The sequence below is a fragment of the Vigna radiata genome, chromosome 7 (genome assembly GCF_000741045.1).
Source record: "Vigna radiata var. radiata cultivar VC1973A chromosome 7, Vradiata_ver6, whole genome shotgun sequence".
Taxonomy (NCBI): domain Eukaryota; kingdom Viridiplantae; phylum Streptophyta; class Magnoliopsida; order Fabales; family Fabaceae; genus Vigna; species Vigna radiata.
The window spans coordinates 20,792,807-20,810,043 of record NC_028357.1 but is presented as its reverse complement, the minus strand read 5'-3'; positions in this window follow the sequence as shown (position 1 = coordinate 20,810,043).

Genomic DNA, 17,237 nt, shown 5'->3' with positions numbered 1-17,237 from the left:
TGTTCTGGAAAATATATTGAGAAAAACATAAGTTCAAATAAAAAAACAAAGCAAAAGAAGAAAAGAAAAACGACAAAAAAAGTAGAAAAAAATACCAAAAGAAAAAGGACACAACAACAACTTGTAAACTGATAAAAGTCTAAAAACCGTTATTTTCGTACTTAAATTTGATAGTAAAACACACCCTTTAAGGCTTAGAATGAGCTCTAAATCAAGTAAAACACTTAAGTTGAGTCTCTTGAGAGTNAAAAGTTGGTTTTAGCGATATTATGCTTGTTTTGCATTGTTTTGCAGGGTTTTTAGATGAATTATATATTGAAGTGAAGTAAGGTGGACTTAGACCCATGTAAGAAGGAGAAAAATGATGAAAAGAGGGGTCAAGCAAGCCGTTGAGCGCCAGAATGGTCCCCTGAGCGCTCAGAGCGATTAGAGGCAAACCGCTCAGCGGCAAAACTGACCACTGAGCGGCCAGAGCGGCAAGAGGCAAACTGCTAAGCGGTCAACTTAGGCGCCTGGGCGGTTGTCTGGTTTTTTAGCTAGATTCTGTAAATCTTTCTGTTATCTATCTGTTATTTTTTTGGGCTTATATATAGCCCCAGTGCGAATTAGATAGAGATTCTTTTGGCAGAGAGAACGTCCAGAGCCATTCCACACACCTTGGAGGAGATTTCTTGGATGCTTAGGCTCCTTCTTATCAAATCTAGGGTTTGCTTATTCCATTCTTTCATAATTTTCATCTAGTTTCACCATGTCAATGGTGAACTAAACCCTTTGTTGTTGGGGAACAATGTAATCTTTTGAAACTCTCATATATTCAAATTCTTATTTATTTTCATATGCTTGTCATATACTTGTTTATCAATTGTTGGGTTCTCATCTGCGCTCAAAGCTTTTATTGTTTAACTCATTCAATAAACGTTGTTTGTCTTTATCGATATAGGGACGTACGGTAATGTCATGAACTGGTGGGAAATTCCTTGATTATGAAATATTGCCTAGGGATAGGGATAGGACGGTCAATTGCATTTGCTTCAGCACACATTGCATTATTAGTTACTAGGGGAGGCTAGGGATAGCAAGCCGGTAATTAGTAATAGGCTCTTTTCACCAAGGAATTGGGCTAAGGGTAATTAAGAAAGTTTGCATGACAATTAGATAAACAAGTGAATTCAATAAGAAGAGTAGATATATGAGAGTGGATAAGATGAAATTGTAAACCCCAACAACACCACTCATCCATAGTTCTCAAAACAAATTGAATCAATTGCACTGCATGTTTATTTTTGTTCTTTGCATACAACCACCAATATTATTCTTTTCTCAAGTCTTACAAGATTAGGTTACATGAAAGTTAAGGCCTAAGAGTCCTTTGGGAAAACGATACTCGGACTTACCCGTTTATATTACTTGATAACGATCTGGTACACTTGCCAGGGACTTAACAAGTTTTTGGCGCCGTTGCCGGGGATTCGTGGTTTAACTTATCTAGTAGTGTAACTCTATTAAGTTTGACTTGATTGTATATATCTTTTTATCTTTTTATTTTTTTTATTTTTTTAAAATATAAAAAAAAGTGCTACTGGGGTTTGTTTCTTGTGCATGCAACAGGAGACGAGACATACTAGGAGCAAGAAAAATACACAACCTCTTCTTGAAGGCTTAAGCGAGACACAAGGGAGAAGGAGAGTCAGACGCCCATCTAGGGATTTGTTTCCTTCACCTGACAGATTACTATCACCTTCACCAGATAGAAGAGCAGAGGAGATGGCTGAGAGAACTCTTCCAAGACGCACTCTTGCAGACCAATCAGATACGGTTGGCCCTTTCCATTTTAGCAGCATAGTCATGCCTGCAGATCAAACGACCAACATGGTGATGAATCCAGCACTTATATACCTGGTGCAGAGTAAACAATTTCATGGCCTGTCAAATGAGAATCCTTATGATCATTTGACAGCATTTAGTGAAATATGCAGTACAGTGAAGATGGCAGGTGTATCAGATGAAAGTGTAAGGCTTAGCTTGTTTCCTTTCTCATTGGAAGGTAATGCTAAGACGTGGCTCAATTCCTTTCCTGAAGGAACATTTACAACTTGGGAAGCTATGGCTAGAACATTTGTCAACAAATATTTTCCACAATCTAAAGTTACTCAAGGAAAGCTGGAGATCTCATCATTTAAACAAGGCATGGAAGAATCTCTAAGTCAAGCATGAGAGCGATTCAGAGGACTACTCAGGAAAACACCAGTTCACAGATTTGACAAGACAACCATTTTTCTTGCTTACCTTGGTGGACTGAATATGCACTCTAAGATGATGTTGGATGCCTCAGCTGGAGGTGACATTAAACAAAAGACTGAAGATGAAGCCTATGACTTAATAGAGAGAATGACAGCTAATGTTCAAGAAGCATATAGTGAAAGGGGCGCACCAACACAACAGAAAGGAGTCTCGCACTTACTTGCAAATGATGCAATGCTAGCTCAAAATCATCTTTTGACTCAAAAGCTAGATACATAGACAAAGATCCTTTCACAACTTCCAAAGGAGCTTCGTCATGTTTCTCAAGCACAACAGCTATGTAATCTTTGTGGTGGAGACCATATTAATGGTCAATGTGCTATACCTAAGGAGATGCATCAGGAAGCTAACTATATGGGGAACCAATATCAGTATAGACAAGGGAATTTCAATCAAGGCAATCCTAGCCAAGGTTGGAAGCATCATCCAAGTATTGGTCAACAACAAAACAACCCATCAGGGCAACAAGGAAGCTTCAGGCAACAACAACATTCAACTATGTGGCAGCAGGTTGCACATTTGACAGATGTTGTCCAAAATATGAGTAGAAGATCTGATGAATTCATGAAAGTCTATGATTCAAATCGCACAAGTGATCAAGCTACTGTTAGGTCACTAGAAATGGGAATTGGAAAGTTGTCAAAAAGAGTAGAAACCACTGAAAAAAACCAGTTTCGGGCTAATACTGATGTTAACCCTAAATAAGAGTGCAAAGCTGTGGTGACATGTGAGGGAGAAAGAGTTAACAAGGAAGTTGAAGAGTTTGGAAGTAGTGATCAAAAGGAGGAAGGTGAAGCCATTGAGAGTAGCAGTAGCAGTGGAGGAGAAGAAGAAGAGGAAGCACGAGATAGTCGTAATGAACAGAAGAAAGAAATTTATAATCAAATGACTATTATGCCTTCAATTATCAAACAGATTCCTGCAAGAATGAAATTCTATCTTGGAGATATGATATATTTAGATGAAGATGATGATGAGCAGGAGTTTGAGATTCAACCTCAAAGGAATTATCCGCTTAAAGTAAAAGATCCAGGTTGCTTGAATTTGGCATGTAAGATTAATGAGGTTGATATAGGAGAANCAATGATAGATTCTGGATCTAGCATTAATATGATGCCTATGCAATTGTTTAATAAAATTGGAGGCTTAACATTAAAGCCATTTAATCTCACAATGACAATGGCGGATGGTTCAGTTAAAACACCATTGGGTATGGTAGAAAATGTAGTTGTTCAGGTGGAGCAATTAGAATTCTTAGCTGATTTTATCATCATGAGCAAGGAAAATACAGGAAGAATTCCAGTAATTCTTGGAAGACCTTTCATGGCCACATCCAAGATGTCTATTAGTATTCATGATGCAAAAATCATGATGAGAGACAAAGAGAATGTACTCTTTTATGCTGGTTTTAAAGGGAAAAGCACAAGGATTAAAAAGAAAGCTAGGCATAAGAAGGCAAGAAGAGAAGTTGCACTAAAGGACAACATAACAAGTATCAATTCTAATAGTTGTAATGTTTTGCAGGTACCTAAAGAAGAGGAGGTTGACAAAGGGGGCATTATCCACACTGAATACACACCACTTCCCATAGGAGCACAAGTGAGATTTAAAGACAAGAAGTGGCTTGTTATTAAAAATAGAGAAGATGGCTAGATTGACATCAGGAAACCATTCACAAGAGCCATAAAAAGGGTGGATAGAAAGCAACTGATGAGTTGGGTTGATGAAGATCCCAACCGGATGGAATTAATTAATTTTATCTAAATCAAACTTTGTATAAACATTTGTAGTTTTAGGTTATTTGATTTTGTACTTTATTGAATCTTTGAACAATTTTTGGGTAGCATCTACTAAGGGATGCTAAAATTTTATATGTATCTACTAAAGGATACAAGGTAAGTACACCTACTGAAGGGTGTTGGAAGGAGAAGCACTTATTGATGAGTGCTAAACAGGTTTGGGTCAGGCTCGTGACGTTAAACTAGCGCTACCTGGAAGGCAATCTAGTTGATTGTTTTGTTTCAATCTTATGTTAAGTGCATTACATGTTAATGATTGCATCTGAGAGGGGAAAGGTATATATTTGAAAAATTGAATGTTGAAATTAAGTGCTAGAAGGAAAGATTACTCAAAAGAAAGAAAAAAGAGGAAAAAGAGAAATCACGCGCAAACCGCTGAGCGATGCATTTTGCCGCTGAGCGGTTGCGGCGTTGAGGGATTTTCGCTTTGCTTAAAAGATGAGCGGTTTTTCACATTTGACACTTTAAAACTCTTCTTTGCATTTCGCTTGAGCGGTCTCCCTAAGCCCTAACACCTTTCTTTCACTTTCAAGAGCATTTTAGAGAGATTTCCTCACTATCTCATTCAACCACTCACCAAAAATTCAATTTTTCACCATTACTTTGTCAAAGTTTGGAGTTTTTGGTTGAGGGACTTGCATTGGAGAGGTCATACATCATCAATTAAGCAAATTTTCTGCAAGCATTCACCATCTCCACTCAAGTAAGTATGCAATTTCATTGTTTGGTGTTTCTAATTTGGGATTTGTTGAAGAACATGCTTAGGAACATGATAAATTAGCGCTTTTGATTTTTATGCATGAATTGATAGAATAGGAACTGTTTGAACCGATTAAATTGCATGAATTTGGTCTGGATTGATGTTGATTAGCAAAGAGTGGAGATTAGGATCAAAGAGGCGAGGATTTTGAAAAACCCTAGCCGCCACCGCTGAGCGGTAATTTTTGGCGCTGGGCGGTAGTGCAATTTGAGGCAAACCGCCTGGGCGGTCTCTTTTGACGTTGGGCGGTCTGCAGCTGTTTTGCCTAAAAAATTGAAATTTTTGGATGCTTGAGTGATGAGGAGCCCTGTTTTTCCTCAGAAAATTATATGATTTGATGATGCATTAACCTCTAATGATGTTTCTGTGAATTTTGTTGGATGAAATTGATTTATGCAGGAATGTCTACTTCAAAGAGAGTTAAGACAATGGGCAATAAGAGGAAGGAACCAGAGAGACCTAGAAGATTTTATTCTTCAAGGTTCCTTTCAAGGAAGCATGAGGAACACTTTGCTATAGTCCAAGAAAGGCGACTGCTGATGGAGAGAAAAGCCATTTACATTCTGACTTGGCTCCAAAATTTGGTATGGAGATTGAGAGGCGAGGTTGGGAGAGACTGACAACCTATCCAGCAACAGCCAGTATTGAGTTGGTAAAGGAGTTTTATGCAAATGCCTTGCCGAGAGGAGGAGTGTTTGCGGGAAGGTACATGAGCTATGTACGTGGACATTTGATCAACTATGATCCGAATACCATTAACGCTTTTCTGGGGACTGAGTGGCCAGGAGAGCAGTGTATGTATGCTGCCATACTAGGGGAAGCCCAGGATTATGAGGAAATTGAGCGGGTTATGTGCATCCCTAAGAGGCATTTTCTGATAAACCCAAATTTAGCACTAGTGAACATCCTGAGAGCAGACTTAACTCCCCTAGCCAAATACTGGATGGCATTTACACATGCCAACATCCAGCCTTGCTCTCATGTTTCCGATATCACTTTACATCGGATTTTGGTCATCTACTGTATGTTGAGGCAGATGGACATGAACGTTGGGAATATTATTACTAGTGAGATTATGAGCTGCGCCAACACTGTGAACAGCAGGATGCCACTGGGACATCCGTCCTTGATTACCTATTTGTGCTAGCAGGCAGGGGTGGACACTTTAGTTCCACCGTTCGAGGGGCCGAGCAGTGCTATTAATGCCTCCTATTTTCGTCAGTATTGTAGAGGGGATGAGCCAGCTGGAGAAGTCCCTAGGAGACGTCCTAGGAGGGCAGTAGCACAACAGGAGGATGAGCCTGCAGATGCACCAGCAAAGTAGCCTGAGCCATTCCAGATGAGAGACATGTACATGTCTCTGATAGAGGCGAGGATGGAGTCCATCTACAGAGGGCAGGAGGCCACTACCGACATGATCATAGGATTATATGACCAGCCACCGATGCACAGGTGGACTATAGATGAGTTTCGTAGTGTTATGGCTTGGCCTCGAGGACAGGCACATGGTAGTGGGTCCGGAGCTGCTGGAACTTCAGGAGGACAGGGTTATGACCAGGATGATGATGAAGATTTTGAGGATGCCCAGGAGGGTGAGGATGATGATAGTTGAAAGGAGGATCTGCGTTGATGACATCTACTGATGGATGCCAAGCACTGAAAGAGATTTTTCTTTTTCTTTTTCTTTGTACTTTGAATTAATAGTGTAGGTTAATTTATGCTGGAGTCTATGCTTGGCTTGTACACTTATTCGAATAATGGTTCCAATTTATTGCATGATGAGTTGCTTATGATTGATGATTGATTGTGGATGATGATTGAGAATGTGTGAATGTTGATATCCAGGTTAATGATTCACTAGCTATGTGAACAGATGAATAAGTGATTCATGATTGTGATTTTGATACTAAGCAGGATTCATGTGAGAAGTGAGAAAGCATGATTATGTGAGGTATTGAGCTTCAGAGTTTTATTGTTGTGTGCACTGTTTATAGAGAATCATGAATGGTATTGACTTAATCTTAATAATTGATTGAATTACATTTGTATGTCATATGATCAAGGCCATGCTTGGAAAGCCCTTACTTAGCCAAAATTTCACCCAAAGAGTTATAATTGATATACCCTTTTTGAACCTTGACCTTAAACAGTATGATAACCCTTGTTTGAATTGATTTACCTTGAGTTAGGGTTGAGAATAATTATATGTGTTGAAAAGGTTCAAGTTTGGGGTTGAATGGGGAAAATTAAAGGCAAAAGAAAAGAAAAAAAAAGAAAAGCATTGAGTTCAAAAGATGAAAAAGAAAAATGCATGTGAAAAAGAAAAGAAAAGAAGAAAAGAGTTTATGCATGTTAAAAAGAACTCAATGTAAAAGGGAAAAATTGGGAATAAGTGAGATTGGTTAAAAAGAGAGTGTGCTTGAACTATGAATAATGATTTAAACTTTCTTAACTCAAGGATTTTGTATTCCAAAAAAACCAATTTTTCTTGTTAGCCCAGCCACAATACAAGCCTTGGAAAAAGTCCTTGTGATGACATGTGCGTGTGAAAGATATTGATTGTTTTAGATGAATGACAATATTGTTTTATGTGACATGTGAACAGTAGAGAGTAGAGTGACCTCCTAAACACTTGAGTGATTGAGTGAAACACTTGCATGGTGAGAATTGTTAAATCAAAGAGATCATCTCCAGAGAGCAAAATTAGGTATGGTCGTCTTCCTCTGTCAAAAGAATGATTCTGAATTCGCAATAGGGGTATATATAGGTGAGGAGCGCGTCAAAAAATGGGCCTAAGTCCAGCGAGCCACCGCCGGGCGGTTTAAGTGTGCCGCCCGACGGTTTGCCACAAATCGCCCTACCGCACGGCGACAATCGCCACCGCCGGGCGGTTTCCCTCAAGTCCGCCCAGCGTCGACTCTTCAAATCTTCATTTTTCAGCTCTTTTCTTGAGTCAACGACCTGTATCTTCAACTCCATTCTCTACTTTTCTCAAATTAGCTTCAAAACAATGCAAAACAAGCATACAATCGCTAAAAACAGCTTTTGACTCTCTTCAGACTCATTTATTGAGTTTTGCTTGATTCTAAGCTCATTCCGAGTAGTAAAGGGTGTAATTTGGTCCAAATTGACATATGAAAATAACTGTTTTTCAACCTTCATCAAAAACATGCATACATCTTTGTAGGATTCTACTGAAATTTGAAATTGTATAATAGCTTGTCATGAGAAAAGAGGTTTTGAAAGTGTGAATTATTTGATGAAATAGTGGAAAGCCAGGTTTTGTCTTGTTTACTTGAGGACAAGCAAAGTTCTAAGTTTGGGGTTGTGATAACGATCTAAAAACCGTTATTTTCATACTTTAATTTGATAGTAAAACACACCCTTTGAGGCTTAGAATGAGCTCTAAATCAAGTAAAAAGTTGGTTTTAATGATATTATGCTTGTTTTGCATTGTTTTGCAGGGTTTTTAGATGAATTAAAGATGGAAGTGAAGTAAGGTGGACTTAGACCCATGAAAGAAGGAGAAAAATGATGAAAAGATGGGTCAAGCAAGCCGCTGAGCGCCAGAATGGTCCGTTGAGCGCTTAGAGCGATTAGAGGCAAACCGCTCAGTGGCAAAACTGACCGCTGAGCGGCCAGAGCGGCAAGAGGCAAAGCGCTGAGTGGTCAAATTAGGTGCTTGGGCGGTTGTCTATTTTTTTAGCTAGATTCTGTAAATATTTTTGTTATCTATCTGTTATCTTTTTGGGCTTATATATAGCCCCAGTGCGAATTAGATAGAGATTCTTTTGGCAGAGAGAACGTCCAGANCCATTCCACACACCTTGGAGGAGATTTCTTGGATGCTTANGCTCCTTCTTATCAAATCTANGGTTTGCTTATTCCATTCTTTCATNATTTTCATCTAGTTTCACCATGTCAATGGTGAACTAAACCCTTTGTTGTTGGGGAACANTGTAATCTTTTGAAACTCTCATATATTCAAATTCTTATTTATTTTCATATGNTTGTCATATACTTNTTTATCAATTGTTGGGTTCTCATCTGCGCTCAAAGCTTTTATTGTTTAACTCATTCAATAAACGTTGTTTGTCTTTATCGATATNGGGACGTACGGTAATGTCATGAACTGGTGGGAAATTCCTTGATTATGAAATATTGCCTAGGGATAGGGATAGGACGGTCAATTGCATTTGCTTCAGCACACATTGCATTATTAGTTACTAGGGGAGGCTAGGGATAGCAAGCCGGTAATTAGTAATAGGCTCTTTTCACCAAGGAATTGGGCTAAGGGTAATTAAGAAAGTTTGCATGACAATTAGATAAACAAGTGAATTCAATAAGAAGAGTAGATATATGAGAGTGGATAAGATGAAATTGTAAACCCCAACAACACCACTCATCCATAGTTCTCAAAACAAATTGAATCAATTGCACTGCATGTTTATTTTTGTTCTTTGCATACAACCACCAATATTATTCTTTTCTCAAGTCTTACAAGATTAGGTTACATGAAAGTTAAGGCCTAAGAGTCCTTTGGGAAAACGATACTCAGACTTACCCGTTTATATTACTTGATAACGATCTGGTACACTTGCCAGGGACTTAACATAAACTCATTTTTGGATTTGAATTTTAGTGCAGTTTGGATTTTCCAACAAGTGTTTTGAATTGGCTAAACTGTTTGGTCTTGTATTCTGTTTTATTTTAATTTTAATAATCTATTATTGCACCTTTCCTTAGGGGTTCCTTTTGAGTACTTACCTAATTGATAATCTTAATATTTTTGCTTGTCATTCTCAGCTTTTTTTGAAGTATTGTCTCATCTTACTCCAGTTGAGTTTAGTTTTTAAATTATGCTTTTATTGCTTTCATTATTTGGCCTCTTTAGTGCTTGAAATCAGATTTTTTTGGTGCTTTCTTTTGGGAATTGAACTAACTTTGAAGGTAGCATCTAGAGCGCTTGAAAGAAAGCTAATTGAAACATCTCTTTGACTTCCAAAGAAGGAGTTACACACGTAATTTAAGTGAACAACAAAAAATGATAAAACACTTGAAGAAAACAAGAATTTAAGAGTTATTTTTGCACTTTTAGTTGTTATTTTGTATCACAAAACCTTTATGTCCTTGTGATTTTTTTGGTTTCATTTGCTTATTACCTGGTGTCTTGGGAAAATATTTTTGGTATAACCTCATCTCCATTGCTAAAATTGTGTAATAGTTAATTTCCATTCTTAGAAGCGAAGGTGTGTCAAATGACTCTTAAGTGTCATTTGCATCTTCACATAGGGTCGTAGTTTACTTGTTTTCATAGCATTCAATTCCTTCTACTTTCCTTTTATACATTGTCTTGTTTTTCTTTTAAGTCTTCGTGGTACTTAGGTTGTTTGAAAACATCTTAGATAAATCTTTCTTTGGTTTTAAGTCTTCGTGGTACTTTCCTTTTGTCATTCATAGTTGTAAATTTTAAACTTTACAACATGAGTGACCAATCTCATCATTCAAGTGTCCATGGTAGTATTAGGGGTAGCCATGAGGGCTTACATCTTAGGGATGAACTTCAACAACAAAGAAAAGAAATGAGTGAGTTGAAGAATATGGTTGCCTAATACATGATGAGCTAAAAAGAGGAAACCTTACATGGGAGAAGAAGGTACACTAGAAAAACGTCCCTTTTTCCTATTAGAAATGAGCTTCACAATGAAAACTTCTATCACTCTAGTTTGCATGATCGTTTTTGGGATCGTGATCATTTGTATTATAGGTATAGTAAGGATGAGTTACGTTTAAGAGCTGAGAATGACATTCCACATTTTGGTAGAGAAGTTGATCCAATGTCATACTTAGCTTGGAAAGAAAAGGTTGAAAAACTCACTTCTACAAAAAAGGTGCATAGATAGCGCTGTTTTTTTTTATTATCATAGATAGCGCTTTTTAAGCGCTATCTAGGAGCGCTATCTATTAATAGCTAATGCTTCTAAAAAAAGCGTTATCTATTGTTAGTCACCAATAGATAGCGCTTATTTATAAAAGCGTTATGGCCAACCATAGATAGAGCTTATTTAAAAAAGCACTATCTATTTTCAACCACCAATAGATAGCGTTTTTTTTAATAAGTGTTATCTATTGGTCTAAATTTAAAAACAAAATTAATTTTGGAATAAAGTATTTCAAAAAATATAAAATATTTTTTCAAAAGAAAATATAAAATATTGGTTCTATTATGTACAAATTGACATTATCTATTTGTTCTATTTTATACAAAAAATAAAATATAAAATATTGAGAAAAATATGACAAAGGTCTAAAAAAGAATATTCATTAATATGAATAAAAACTATTGGTACAATAATATTTCAAAATATAATCCTTAAGTCGTCTAGTACGTGTCATGACATGACATTATGTTACAAGATAATATATACAACCATAACATATATATCCTATCAATACTTATAAACATGTACATAACTATAACATAACCTATAAGCATGTAATAATTACATGTAAACACCAATTTTCCCTAACTTCAATGATTTGACTGTCACGATATTGTTGACATCTACAACAAGAAAAATACTACAAGAAAGAAAAATAATATAAAATTAGTTATTTAAATTTTACTACAAATTAATTATGACAATGAAGATAACTTACATCAGTTAGAATTATTCCTCCTTCGTAGTATGTGATAATTTCCTTCATATATTGACATACGTAATACCCACAATCGTTGTCGTTAGGTTGTCTTAGACACTAGAAAACCAAAAGTAAAAAACATCTTTATAATTTGAACATAATAGCAAACCAAAACTCTAGTAAACTCCAAACAGATTCAGTGCATAATAACAAATAAACAACTAATCACTCAATAAGTTTATGGATTAGCCGATTAACATTGTCCCTTGATTTTATAATCTTTTAAACAGCCAACACATGTCATACCAAGCATTAGACACAAATTTTGCACATAATATCACAACAAAATTAAAGCAACCAAGTACTCACAACAACTACAAGAACATAAAACCAAGCTAGAAATTCAGAACATGAAGGAACAAAAAGATAGATTAATGCTACTGCTTGAGCACCTTTACAGGTCTTGAACATTCAAACTTGGAAAATACATATACTTTTAGCATTCACATCATAATTCCTAAATATTGAATTAAAATACTGTTGTAATCAACTGTGTGTAACTAACCAAGAGGAAGAGATTGCTTCAATTTATCGGCTTTCTCAGGATTAAAGACACAAAGTGTGTACAAATACTTGGAGCTCTCTTGTGTTAATGTGAGGCAAAGCGTTCTACGAAAAAACCAATCTTAGGGCTTAAAAATAATGAGAGAAAGAGAAAAAATGATGTTGTGCTGAAAAATGAAAAAAGAGAAGAAACATACCGCGATGAACATTGGAAACACAATGGAGAATGTTAGAAACCAATGGAGAACGCCGATGGGGGAGATTTAAAGAAGAAGGGATTTGGGGCGAAGTTGAAGAAGAGATTTGGGGCGTAGCTGAAGAAGATATTTGGGGTGAAGCAAGATTTGTGGTTAAGTAAAGCGCGTAGAAGAAAAACGTGAAACTGATGCATCTCGAAATCCTTGCAAATTCAATAATCAAAATTTTTAAAAAAATTTAAAATGAAAAGAAATCACCATAAATAACATTTTAAAAAATATTGTATATTTGTTCACATATAAATAAATAATAGTTATTTAAAAAAAAGTGTTATCAATTGTTCTATTTTAAATTATTAATTAATAAATTATTAAAAATTAATAATGGATAGCCTTTTTAGAAAATCCTTATCTATTTGTATCACAACAGATAATGTTTATTTTAAAAAGTGTTATATATGTACTCACTTATAGATAAGGCTTATTTTAAAAAGTGTTATGTATGATTTTATTTCAAATTATAAAATAATAAATTATTAAAAATTAATAATAGATAGCAATTTTTTTTAAAAAAGGTGCTATTATTGACATCACAATAGATAACGTTTATTTAAAAAAGCTTTATTTATTGTTCTGTGTTTTGTTACATAGTGCTTATTTAAATAAGCGCTATCTATTCCCCATTTTGTAGTAGTTTTCATCAATTCATTATTAAGTGTAGTAAGTTTCATATAGTTTGGTTGTGTTCTTCTAGATTTGTGAGGCATGCATACGATTGGTGGCATCAAAGGAAAAATGGTGCTAAAAAGGGTATCAAACAACCAATTAGATATTGGAATGATCTAAGAGCATGCATGAGAAGAAAATTTGTTCCACCTTCCTTCAAGAAAAATCAAAAGCTTAAACATGAAAGAAAAAACTCATAGTGAGAAATAGAGAAAATAGAATAAGTGAAAAAGAGTTCTTTCATAAAGAAAAGGTTGAGAAGCTCTTGAGGGATAATGAGAGAATAAATATTGAAAGAAAGAAATAGGACCAATGACAACTAGTTATGAAAGAAAAAGAGAAAGAAGCTCTAAAAAGCTAGAGAAGAAGAACTTCTAAGAGTAAGGGAGGAGGAAGCTAGAAAGGAAATAAAGGAGAGAGAAAGAAGAAAATTAAAGAATAGAAAGGGAGGAGAAAGAAAAAGAAGATATTAAGAGGAGAGAAGAGGAGAAGGATGCACTCCTACTTAAAGAACTGTTACTCAAGGCATCTCCTACTTTTCCAATCATAATTGAGTCAAGAGTTTTAAAGGGAGTTTTTCAATCTTTGAACTCTTATCATTTTATTAATGCTTCTCATTTCTTGATTCCAACCTTTACTTTCGAATGTCTTTTACGTCTAATTTCACTCCCTATTATTTTTTACTCCTTCATAACCTTTGAAAAATCATCCTTTAAGTTTTTGTTTCCTAAAAAGTTACAAATAACTCAAGGTGAACAAAAAGATTTTTATAAATTAGGTCTTATTACTTTTGAAGAGAAATCTAAAGAAACTATAACAAGAGATGTTTAATGCTTTAAGTGTTTTGAGAGAGGGAACATTTCTCTTGAATATCCTTCCAAAAGAACATTGCTTTTAAAATATCAACACACAAGACGTTTAGATAACTCTCATTCTTCACCTAAAGAAGAAAAAATTTTAGATTTTGTAGAAAAAATAAATTTTCCAAAAGAAAATCTTTTAAAAAATAAAAGGCCTTATTTCTTTCTTCTTTTGTATATTCTTTTATCACTACAACAATATTTTGAAGTAAAGAAGAACAATCTTTTTCATAAAACCTTTTACCAAAATAAAAGGCCTTCTTTCTTTATTCTTTGGTTTAGGTCTATTCTTTTAATAATAGTAATTTTCTTTTCTATTTGTTGTAGGTGTATTTTTAATCTAGGAGGAGAGTAATAAGCTAAAGTTTTGTTTCTTTAAATATCTTACCGATTTGAGGACAAATTGTTTTTCAAGAGAGAGGGTATGATGGAAACCAATTTAGGGAGCTAAATGGATATCCATCCAAGGAGCATCAATCTAAGCTAAGGCTAGGAGAGTGGAACTAGAAGAAGGACTTTCAAGCTTATTCTTGCTTTTCTTCAAGCCTTAGAAGACATTTGACCTCTCATGATCAAGAAGATGGAAGGGGAAGATGAAACTTCAAGTTTATAGTCTTGTAGGAGGATAACATTTTTTAGTTTTCTTTTATCTTGAATATCTGTGCTAAAATGTAAAATAAATTCTTTGGGCCTTGTATTTAGCAAAAAAACTTTTTGAGCTTTGTTTTAGCATCTTAATGACCTTAAAAGAGGAACTATAGTGCACCAATCGGACATGTCCTAGAGGATTGGCGCCTAAAGTGCATGAAATCAGAAGCCTTTAAAAGAAGTCAACATCAAGGGAGTCTTTATACAATGTATTTGGACATTAGTTAGAGGGGAAGGTTACCATTCCTCCCCCCTTGGCATAGGAAGATCCTAGTTCCTTTTTAGTTCATTAGATGCTGGCCTACTCCTTCACTTATAAAAGGAGAGAAAAACCTTGTGTAATTATTTAGAACTTGATTGAATATAAAGTCTTTTTTCCAAAATTGCAAGACTTCTCTCCTTGAGTTCTCACCTTATGAAATGGTCTTCTCTTAGAATTCTTCATGTCTTCTCCTATATGGTTGGTCTAACCACCTAGAAGGACATCTATAAGACCATACAACACCAATACCAACATCTTCATCTCTTCATCTCCATATGCTTTCGCTACTTTCATTGATCACATGGAGTCCATTTCTTTGAAGAAGCTTCACCAACTCATCTTGGAGATTATCTCATGTTGAAGGAGCCTCCTCAAAGCAATCTCCATTAAACAACACAAAACATTAGACTCTTATGAAAAGCTATTTTAAATGTATATTTTAGCGCTTTTTTCATTAGACAATATTCTTATAGGATACTTTCGCTTACAACATTGCTTTTTTATATAGTTCATTTAAGCTTTAGTGGTATTATGATTCACAATAAAAGATATATCGATTTGAGAGCTTGATAACATATCATACCGTTTGCACATATTCCTGAGATAACTCTCTCATGGCATATTTTTATTTTCGTCTCTACATGAGCATAAATTTTTAGGTATGTTATCTCTAAAGATTGAATGTAGACTTTTCTTATTGATCAGACGCTTCCTGTACATAATGTGTTTAAACAATATAGACTTCAAAGAAATGTTGTTGTGTTATGTTCTTATTTTGAGAAGATTGTGTATAAGCCTTTGAACAATTTATGTAGCTTCTCATATAAAGTCTTAGGTTTTCATTTGACTTGAGCAAGTGCTTAGACATCATAGGTCAAATAGGCACTTCTATTTCTAATTAAGAGGATATTTCTTTTAATGATTATTGTTAAACTTCAAACTTCAAGTTGCTAGACGGTCTAATATTTATAAACAATCTTGTCTTAACAGTTATTTGGTAAAGAATATTCTATTATGTTAAAATACACAACAAAAGAATTTATAATCCATGTATCAAGAGGTAAAAAATAATGAGTATTTTAAGATCATGTTGTATGCAAACATGTTGATGGTATTTCATGACAAGACTAAATTTAAAAAGTTGAAGTCATGAGAAGATTTTGGAATGAAAATTAGAAACGATTAAGTTTTGAAGAATTTTTTTAAGTAAGAAAAGTAATACATCGAAAATAGATTAACACTTTGAGATGAAATATGCTAAAGTCATGAAGAAGTTTTACTAAACACTATACACCAAACACTAATAATAAAATTACAAAATATAAAATTATGAAGAATATATATATATATATATATATATATATATATATATATATATATTATAGGTGTAATAAAATAAAAATAAATTTAAATATTTTCATGATATAGGATGAAACACTTTTATTATGTTATTGGAAAAGAAAAGAAAACGATAAAAATAATGAAGAATATTTTATTATATTTAATATTTACAGTTAAAATAAAGCTATAAAAAATGAAATAAATATGTTCTGAAAAACTCTATTGTAAATCTTTTAACAATGCTAAAAATTAAGGGATGGAGGGATGAACATACGGTGAACTACGTAGTGTTGTGGATTGCCTATCTTGTTAAACATAAATTCTTCATTTTTCAGAAAACTCTTTCTAATCACTCGAGTTGGTCCATGTTAGTCACCAAGAAATATCATTATTGTCAGGAGAAAAGTGATTTAATCTTTTAAAAAGCATTTCAAGTAATAAACATATAATTTAAACATATTTTTATATACTTTCTTGTGATATAAACAAGGTTTTTTATAAAAGGACAGTCCCAATTGAAAAAGAGAAAAAAGAAAACCTATGATAGATGAACAATGAGGTTTAAGTTAGCATCTAACTTTAATGTTACATAGGTAAAGAATAAACTTGTGAATTTGGTAATGAAGAAAATTGATCTAATCGATATTTTAATGTATTACTTTGTCTGAAGCAAACTTCTTAGATAACAAGAAACGTAGGACGGCAAATAATGAGAACGTGGTTCCCTCAACTAATAAAGAAAGTTGCATAAGGTACAAACACTTGACAAAAGCTAATTAGTGTTGAAGCAAGGCACATATACCCAAAACGATCAAAACAAAAAACCTTTCACCAAAAATATATATTAGATACACTACATTTCAATCATTTTTCACCTTAATAATGGAAATCAACTTATATTTTTGTCTTCTTTATACTCCATTACCAATATATTTATTTCGATTAAACAATTCTTTTCAATTAAATAAAACATCCTTAACTTGTCTCTATTATGTTTTTTTTTTATCTTAGTTGAAAGGAAAAACAAACTAAGACTTAATAACATTTTTTGCTTTTTATATTTATAGTTATCCTACCATTTTTTGCTTTTATACTTAATAATATTTTATAAAACACTTAATATGATTTATTCTGTTA